The sequence below is a fragment of the Triticum aestivum genome, chromosome 4B, assembly GCF_018294505.1.
Source record: "Triticum aestivum cultivar Chinese Spring chromosome 4B, IWGSC CS RefSeq v2.1, whole genome shotgun sequence".
In the NCBI taxonomy this organism is placed as follows: Eukaryota; Viridiplantae; Streptophyta; class Magnoliopsida; order Poales; family Poaceae; genus Triticum; species Triticum aestivum.
Genome location: NC_057804.1, coordinates 530,018,761 through 530,028,554, shown reverse-complemented (window position 1 = coordinate 530,028,554; position 9,794 = coordinate 530,018,761).

Sequence of the window (9,794 nt, the reverse complement as noted above, 5' to 3'; positions counted from 1 at the left end):
ATCATGCTAAAGTTTGGTTTTCGTCTTTGCCTAAAAATAGTATTGATTCTTGGAACAAGTGCAAAGATGCTTTTATCTCTAAGTATTTTCCTCCCGCTAAGATCATCACTCTTAGGAACGATATTATGAATTTTAAACAACTTGATCATGAGCATGTTGCCCAATCTTGGGAAAGAATGAAATTGATGATTCGCAATTGCCTTACTCATGGTTTGAATTTATGGATGATCATACAAAATTTTTATGCCGGATTGAATTTTGCTTCTAGAAATCTTTTAGATTCGGCCGTCGGAGGCACGCTTATGGAAATCACCTTAGGAGAAGCTGCAAAACTCCTTGATAATATCATGGCTAATTATTCTCAATGGCACACCGAACAATCTACTAGTAAAAAAGTGCATGCTATAGAAGAAATTAATGTTTTGATTGGAAAGATGGACGAACTTATGAGATTGTTTGCTACTAAGAGTGGTTCTATTGATCCCAATGATATGCCTTTATCTAGCTTGATTGAGAATAATAATGAATCTATGGATGTAAATTTTGTTGGTAGGAATAATTTTGGCAACAATGCTTATAGAGGAAGCTTTAATCCTAGACCGTTCCCTAGCAATTCCTCTAATAATTATGGAAATTCCTACAATAATCCTTATGGTAATTTTAATAGATTTCCCTCTGATTTTGAGAATAGCATGAAAGAATTTATGATCTCTCAGAAGAATTTTAATGCCTCACTTGAAGAAAAATTGCTTAAAGTTGATGATTTGACTAGGAACGTTGATAGATTCTCGCTTGATGTTGATTATTTGAAACTTAGATCTACTCCTCCTAAGCATGATATCAATGAGTCTCTCAAAGCTATGAGAAGTTCCATTGACGAGTGCAAAGAAAGAACCGCTAGATTGCATGCTAAGATTGCTTTATAAAGGCGTGTTCTTCTAGTTTCCATGAAAATAATGATGAAGATCTTAAAGTTATTGATGTGTCCCCTATTAGATCTTTGTTTTGCAATATGAATCTTAATAATGATGGGACTGGAGATGAGTCAACTTTAGTTAAAAGGCATCCCAATAATTCGGAGTTTTTAGATCTTGATGCTAAATTTGGTAAAAGTGGGATTGGAGAGGTCAAGACTTTAAATAGCATTGAACCCACTATCTTGGATTTCAAGAAATTTGATTATGATAATTGTTCTTTAGAAAGTTGTATTTCCTTTTTGCAATCCGTTGTGAATTCTCCTCATGCTTATAGCCAAAATAAAGCTTTTACCAAACATATTGTTGATGCCTTGATGCAATCTTTTGATGAAAAACTTAATTTGGAAGTTTCTATACCTAGAAAACTTAATGATGAGTGGGAACCTACTATAAAGATTAAAATTAAAGATCATGAGTGTTATGCTTTATGTGATTTGGGTGCTAGTGTTTCCACGATTCCGAAAACTTTATGTGATATTCTAGGTTTTCATGATCTTGATGATTGCTCTTTAAATTTGCACCTTGCGTATTCCACCATTAAAAATCCAATGGGAAGGATCAATGATGTTCTCATTGTTGCAAATAGAAATTTGGCGCCCGTAGATTTTATGTTATTGATATAGGTTGCAATCTTTCTTGTCCTATTATTCTTGGTAGACCTTTCATTAGAACGATTGGCGCGATTATTGATATGAAGGAAGGGAATATTAGATTCCAATTTCCATTAAGGAAAGGCATGAAGCACTTTCCAAGAAATAAAATTAAATTACCTTATGAATCTATCATGCGAGCTACTTATGAATCAAGTGTCAAAGGTGACACTACATAGATCTATCCTCGCTTTTATGCCTAGCTAGGGGCGTTAAACGATAGCGCTAGTTGGGAGGCAACCCAATTTTATTTGTGTTTTTGTTTTTGTTCCTGTTTGGTAATAAATTTTGCATCTACCTTATGTTTAGATGTGTTTTCATGTTTTATTTAGTGTTTGTGCCAAGTAGAACCTATAGGATAACCTATGGTGATAGTTAATTTGATTCTGCTGAAAAACAGAAACATTGCGCTCACGAGAAAAACATTCAATAAGTCACAGAAATGTGCTTTTGCGTTGATTCTTTTTGCTGTAGATCAATAGACAAAATTCCTAAGACCTCCTATTTTGGTAGGATTTTTGGTGTTCCATAAGTATTCGAAAGTTACAGATTGCTACAGACTGTTCTGTTTTGACAGATTCTGCCTTTCGTGTGTTGTTTGCTTATTTTGATGCATCTATGGCTAGTATGTAAGGGTATGAACCATAGAGAACTTGGAATACAGTAGGTTTAACACAAATATAAATAAATAATGAGTTCATTACAGTACCTTATGTGGTGGTTTTTCTTTCTTTCACTAACGGAGCTTATGAGATTTCCTGTTGAGTTTTGTGTTGTGAAGTTCTCAAGTTTTGGGTAAAGATTTGATGAACTATGGAATAAGGAGTGGCAAGAGCCTAAGCTTGGGGATGCCCATGGAACCCCAAGATATTCAACAATAGCCAAAATCCTAAGCTTGGGGATGCCCCGGGAAGGCATCCCCTCTTTCGTCTTCGTTCATTGGTAACTTTACTTGGAGCTATATTTTTATTCACCACATGATATGTGTTTTTCTTGGAGCGTCTTCTATGATATTAGCATTTGATTTTTAGTTTAACACAATCATACTTGCTGTACACACCTTTTGGGAGAAGCCCACTTGATTGGAATTTATTAGAATACTCTATGTGCTTCACTTATATCTTTTGAGCTAGATAATTTTTGCTCTAGTGCTTCACTTATATCTTTTAGAGAACGACAGTGGCTTAATTTTGAAGAAATTTTTGATATCTAATGATTCACTTATATTATTTTGAGAGTCTCTTAGAACACCATGGTATTTGCTAAGGTTATAAAATTGGTCCTAGAATGGTAGGCATCCAAGTTGGGTATAATAAAAACTATCATAGGAAGTGAAGTGGATGCTATGATCAATTTGATACTTGATAACTGTTTTTAGATATGGAGGTAGTGATATTAGAGTCATGCTAGTTGGGTGATTATGAATTTAAAGAATGCTTGTGTTGAAGTTAGCAAGTCCCGTAGCATGCACGTATGGTTAAAGTTGTGTGACAAATTTGAAACATGAGGTGTTCTTAGATTGTGCATCCTTATGAGTGGCGGTCGGGGATGAGCGATGGTCTTTTCCTACCAATCTATCCCTCTAGGAGCATGCGCGTAGTGCTTGGTTTTTTATGTCTTGTAGATTTTTGCAATAAGTATATGAGTTCTTTTGACTAATGTCGAGTCCATGGATTATACGCACTTTTATCTTTCCATCATTGCTAGCCTCTTCGGTACCGTGCATTGCCCTTTCTCACCTTGAAAGTTGGTGCAAACTTCACCGGTGCATCCAAACCCCGTGATATGATACACTCTATCACACATAAACCTCCTTATATCTTCCTCAAAACAGCCACCGTACCTACCTATTTATGGCATTTACATAGCCATTCCGAGATATATTGCCATGCAACTTTCCACCGTTCCGTTTATCATCATGACATACATTACTATTGTCATATTGCCTTGCATGATCATGTAGTTGACATCGTATTTGTGGCAAAGCCACCATGCATAAATTTTCATACATGTCACTCTTGATTCATTTCCCATCTCGGTACACCGCCGGAGGCATTCATATAGAGTCATATCTTGTTCTAGTTTCGAGTTGTAATTCATGAGTTGTAAATATATAGAAGTGTGATGATCATCATTATTAGAGCATTGTCCCTAAAGAAAAAAAAGGCCAAAAAAGGGGAAAGGCCAAAGAAAAGAAAAAAAAAGAAAAAAAAGAAGATGCCAAAAAGAAAAAAAGAAAGGCCCAAGAAAAAGAAAAAAGGGGGAAATGTTACTATCTCTTTTTCCACACTTGTGCTTCAAAGTAGCACCATGTTCTTCATATAGCGAGTCTCATATGTTGTCACTTTCATATACTAGTGGGAATTTTTCATTATAGAACTTGGCTTGTATATTCCTACGATGGGCTTCCTCAAATGTCCTAGGTCTTCGTGAGCAAGCAAGTTGGGTGCACACCCATTAGTTTCTTTTGTTGAGCTTTCACACATTTATAGCTCTAGTGCATCCGTTGCATGACAATCCCTACTCCTCATGTTGACATCAATTGATGGGCATCTCCATAGCCCGTTGATTATCCTCGTCAATGTGAGAGTTTCTCCTTTTTTGTCTTCTCCACACAATCCCCATCATTATATTCTATTCCACCCATAGTGCTATATCCATGGCTCACGCTCATTTATTGCGTGAAAGTTGAAAAAGTTTGAGATTATTTAAGTACGAAACAATTGCTTGGATTGTCATTGGGGGTGTATAAGATGGGAGCATTTTTGTGTGACGAAAATGAAGCATAGCCTAACTATATGATTTTGTAGGGATGAACTTTCTTTAGCCATGTTATTTTGAGAAGACATGATTGATTTGATTAGTATGCTTGAAGTATTACTATTTCTTATGTCAATATGAACTTTTATTTTGAATCTGGATCTGAACATTCATGCCACAATAAAGAAAATTACATTGAGAAATATGCTAGGTAGCATGCCACATCAAAAATTCTGCTTTTATCATTTACCTACTCGAGGACGAGTAGGAATTAAGCTTGGGGATGCTTGATATGTCTCCAACGTATCTATAATTTTTGATTGTTCCATGCTATTATATTACCTGTTTTGGATGTTTATGGGCTTTACTTTACACTTTTATATCATTTTTGGGACTAACCTACTAACCGGAGGCCCAGCCCGTATTGCTGTTTTTTTGCCTATTTCAGTGTTTCGAAGAAAAGGAATATCAAACGGAGTCCAAATGGAATGAAACCTTCGGGGGCGTGATTTTTAGAACGAACGTGATCCAAAGGACTTGGAGTGCAAGTCAAGAAGCTGCCAAGGCGGCCACGAGGGTGGAGGGCGCCCCCCTACTGGGCGCACCCCCATCTCATGGGCCCCTCGGGCGTCTACCGACGTACTTCTTCCTCCTATATATACCCACGTACCCCGAGAACATCAAGGGCGACCACGAAAAGCTATTTCCACCACCGTAACCTTTTGTATCCGCGAGATCCCATCTTGGAGCCGTCGCCGGCGCTCCGCCGGAGGGGAATCCACCATGGAGGGCTTCTAAATCAACACAATAGCCTCTCCGATGAGTTGTGAGTAGTTTACCACAAACCTTCGGGTCCATAGTTATTAGATAGATGGCTTCTTCTCTCTCTTTGAATCTCAATACCATGTTCTCCTTGATCTTCTTGGAGATCTATTCGATGTAACTCTTTTTGCGGTGTGTTTGTTGAGATCCGATGAAATGTGGGTTTATGATCAAGTTTATCTATGAGAAATATTTGAATCTCCTCTGAATTCTTTTATGTATGATTAAGTTATCTTTGCAAGTCTCTTCGAATTTCAGTTTGGTTTGGCCTACTAGATTGATCTTTCTTGCAATGGGAGAAGTGCTTAGCTTTGGGTTTAATCTTGCGGTGTCCTTTCCCAGTGATAGCAGGGGCAGCAAGGCACGTATTGTATTGTTGCCATCGAGGATAAAAAGATGGGGTTTATATCATATTGCATGAGTTTATCCCATCATGTATCTTTCTTAATGCGTTACTCTGTTCTTATGAACTTAATACTCTAGATGCATGCTGGATAGCGGTCGATGTGTGGAGTAATAGTAGTAGATGTAGGCAGGAGTCGCTCTACTTGTCACGGACGTGATGCCTATATACATGATCATGCCTAGATAATCTCATAAGTATTTGCTTTTCTATCAATTGCTCGACAATAATTTGTTCACCCACCGTAATACTTATGCTATCTCGAGAGAAGCCACTAGTGAAATCTATGGCCCCCGGGTCTATCTTTTATCATATGAGCTTTCAATCTACTTTTATTTGCATCTTTACTTTTCCAGTCTATATTATAAAATACCAAAATATATTTATCTTATCATACTATCTCTATCAGATCTCACTTTCGCAAGTGGCCATGAAGGGATTGACAACCCCTTTATTGCGTTGGTTGCGAGTTCTTTGTTTGTTTGTGTAGGTGCGTGGGACTTGTGAGGAGCCTCCTACTGGATTGATACCTTGGTTCTCAAAAACTGAGGGAAATACTTACGCTACTATGCTGCATCACCCTTTCCTCTTCAAGGAAAACCAACACAAGCTCAAGACGTAGCAATATCCCTCTTGATCAGCGCAGTGCCAAAACTTATGGTCACTTGGGGGCTTCCTGCTCGTATTCGAAGCATAGCTTTAAACATCCCTCTTGATCGGTGCAATGCCAAAACTTATGGTCACTTGGGGGCTTCTTGCTCGTATTCGAAGCATAGCTATAAATATCCCTCTTGATAGGCGCAATGCCAAAACTTATGGTCACTTGGGGGCTTCCTGCTCGTATTCGAAGCATAGCTATAAATATCCCTCTTGATCGGCGCAGTGCCAAAACTTATGGTCACTTGGGGGCTTCCTGCTCGTATTTGAGGCATAGCTATAAATATCCCTCTTGATAGGCTCAATGCCACAAACCACTTGGGGACTTCCTGCTCGTATTCGAAGCATAGCTATAAATTAACCCTTTTGGTCCGGCTCATACGCCATAATCACAAACCACTTGGGGGCTTCCTGCTCGTATTTGAAGCATAGCTGTGAAATAACCCTTTTGGTCCGGTTCATATGCCATGATTACAAAGCACATGGGGGCTTCCTGTTCAAACTTCGGTGTATTCACCAAAGAGAACATAACGTTACTACCCTCGTGAGCTGGCTTTGGATGTTAAGTCACCAGTGTACAATGATGTGCTGAGAATCGTTGTGCTCTAAGCTTTGGGATATTACCCCTTACTGCATTGGCATCATAAGCCGGCAGTATGATTCAATATCACATGTATGATTTTTTTTTATAATTATACATGATTATATTTAAACCGGCCCTGGTCATGAACTATTTTAGTCGCCAGTGGTTTTATGTGGGGTATTATGACCCGCCCAGCGGTAAACCGCCAGGGCTCTTGTGATCTACTTGTGTGCAGGACAAAGACTAAAGTTCATCTGCATAAATCAAACATCGTCATAAAGATATAATGATTGTTTCCAAGTGGCAGATCAAATAGTGTTGGGCAAAGCACAAACTTGCACGAGGGCACGACAGAGCAAAGTTTTACTAGACTATTACATGACTCAATGAGCCAAAATGGTTAAGTGTTTTCAGAAGATCAAATATATGAACCGCCCAGCAGATCAATCTTCTTGGCCCTGACGTCTTGAAGCTTCTGGATCATCCTTCTTCGGTTCTTTGTCCTCCTCTGCTGCCTAGAAGTTGGGTGATGACCAATCAATGCCACACAAGGCGTGGAATTCAGCCTCATCATCTATAAGCTCGGACGGTTCAACTTCAGGAGCGAAAGTATGCTTACGAATTGGGGGAATTAGATCCATCACTTTATAAGCCGGCGTGGGCAGCTTCTGATTCTCCATGTCATAAGCCGGTTGATATCTTGAAAGATCCATTTCATTTGCAATCAGGCTGGTCATAGGACGTATCTCCTTCATGCAGGCAGCAAAGTCATTCTTTTCAAAGGGAGTACCATCCTCCTTTAATCTTGGATACCCAGTAGCTATATCAGCCGGGTCTAGCTCTGATAACCATGCTTTGGCCCAGCTTAAAGCTGTCACGACACCGGCTCTGGAAGATGACCGCTTCATTTATTAGTCCTCTCAGGTAGAACAGAAAGCTTTTTCAAGACATTACTCAAGAGAGTAGGTGCTTGATTAGTCGGAGAAATTGTGGCCAGTGCGTGCTGAGTTCCAGTACATAACTGCTCAACAAGTGTATAAACAGCCTTGAGCTTCACAAGCATCTCTTGGCTAAGATTGTTGCTCCTGGGACCTGAATAATAATCATGGATTGGTTAGAGGCGGCTTATACAGTCAAGGAAGAGATTCAAGTTTGATAACTAGCAAGGCGACTCACCAAAGATAGCAGAAACCATCTGGGATACATGGTGTTTTAAGCCGGTAAGCTCAGAGGTCACCTCCTAAAGAACCGCCTCTGCCTTTTCAGCTCGCTGTATCAAGGCAGTTTTCTCTTCAGCCCAGGTGTTTCTTTCGACTCAAAAGCTAGTCTTCAATTTTTCCGTTTCAGCCAGACTAAATTGGAATTTTGAGTCCACTTTTCGGGTCTCAGATTCTTGGTGTTCCAGCTGAGCTTTCACGTTAGTCAATTGTGATTGAAGTTGAGCAGTGGTGGCCTGTACATACACTGGTTCAAAATCATGTTCAGATTTGGATTACAGCCATGAAGTCCCAAGCCTTTTGCAAGCAACAACACTTGGCACTTGGGGGCTAATGCCTGCCGAAACAATTACTCATGCAACGGCTTATGTGAATAAGGGAATATGGCGTCTCTTCTTCGTTGAATTGAGATTCCGCCAAGTTCCAAGATGGGTCCATTCGTGTACTCATTTTGGCAGTTCAAGTAAAAATATTCCCTGAATAGTTCAACACTAGGCTCCTCTTGAAGGTATACTTCACAGAAAACTTGAAAGTTGCAGATGTTTGACACGGAATTGGGTCCGATGTCTTGAGGATGAAGCTGAAAGAAGTGCAGAACATCTCGGAAAAAATTAGAGCCGGGCGGTGAGAAGCCCCAGTTCATGTGATCGGTAAAAACAATGACCTCATCATCTTTTGGCTGAGGCCTTTCTTCTTCTTGATTGGGGGCGCGATAATGCATGACAGTTTTCTCTGGTAAATAGCCGGTTTTGGCAAAGTCTTTGAGCGTGTCCTCAGTGACGATGCAGGGAACCCAATCACACAAAGTGGATGTCTTCGGTGGCATTGTGAAGAAAGAAGCCTAAAAGAAAGAGCAATTTTTCCGGTTTAAGTTGATTCATTAAGCCGGAGGTAAAACTCTACAGTACAGAGAGGCGGCTTAAAAGGGGCCTAATGATATATGACTAGCTATAACTCGTGATGTAAGCCGCCATGACAATACTGATAGTTAAGATCTATCAAGAAGGAAAACTTTGCTAAGTAATGGACAAACAGGTTTCACAGACTGAAGCTATAATTTTGGATCAGTGGCTGTTCAGAAAATGCAGTAAAATTCTAAACCTGTAACAACAGTAGAGGAGTTCATGTGCTCAGGTGAGATCTTCTATGAAGAAAACAATATTTTGATACTAAAAACAGAGGCTAAACTGCTACCATGCAAGTTCTATACTATCTCCAGATCAGAAGCTACTTGGGTTGAAGAGGAAAGTGAAGAACAGGGAAGAACACCGAAGAACAAGGCTAACCCTAACGCATATCTGACACGAAGGGAGTTTAGCACTTACGAACACAAGATGGACTGCGGTGAGGCGCTGGCGTTTTTTGGACCAGTCAGGTTGATGTAGCAGCCTGAGTTGGTGCAACAGACGGAGGACGGCGGCGGCAGAGCCCGAGGCGGCAGAGGGGTCGCGAGAGGAAGAAGAAGACGAGAAGGAAAGATGGGGAAATGAAAGAAGGGCCACTTGACCCTATTTATAAGGAGAATGGTAACAAGTGGGAGCGAAAAACGAGGATCTCAAGGAATGATTATCCAACGGTTCGGGCGCCTCGATTTTTAGGATAGCCATTAAAGATAAGGATCCATTAAGATATATTGGGTATTGTGTGATATTAATGACATGTGACGTCACGGCGGGTTACAATAATCGCAGGAGATGACGTCATGGCGGGTTATGAGATCTCGCA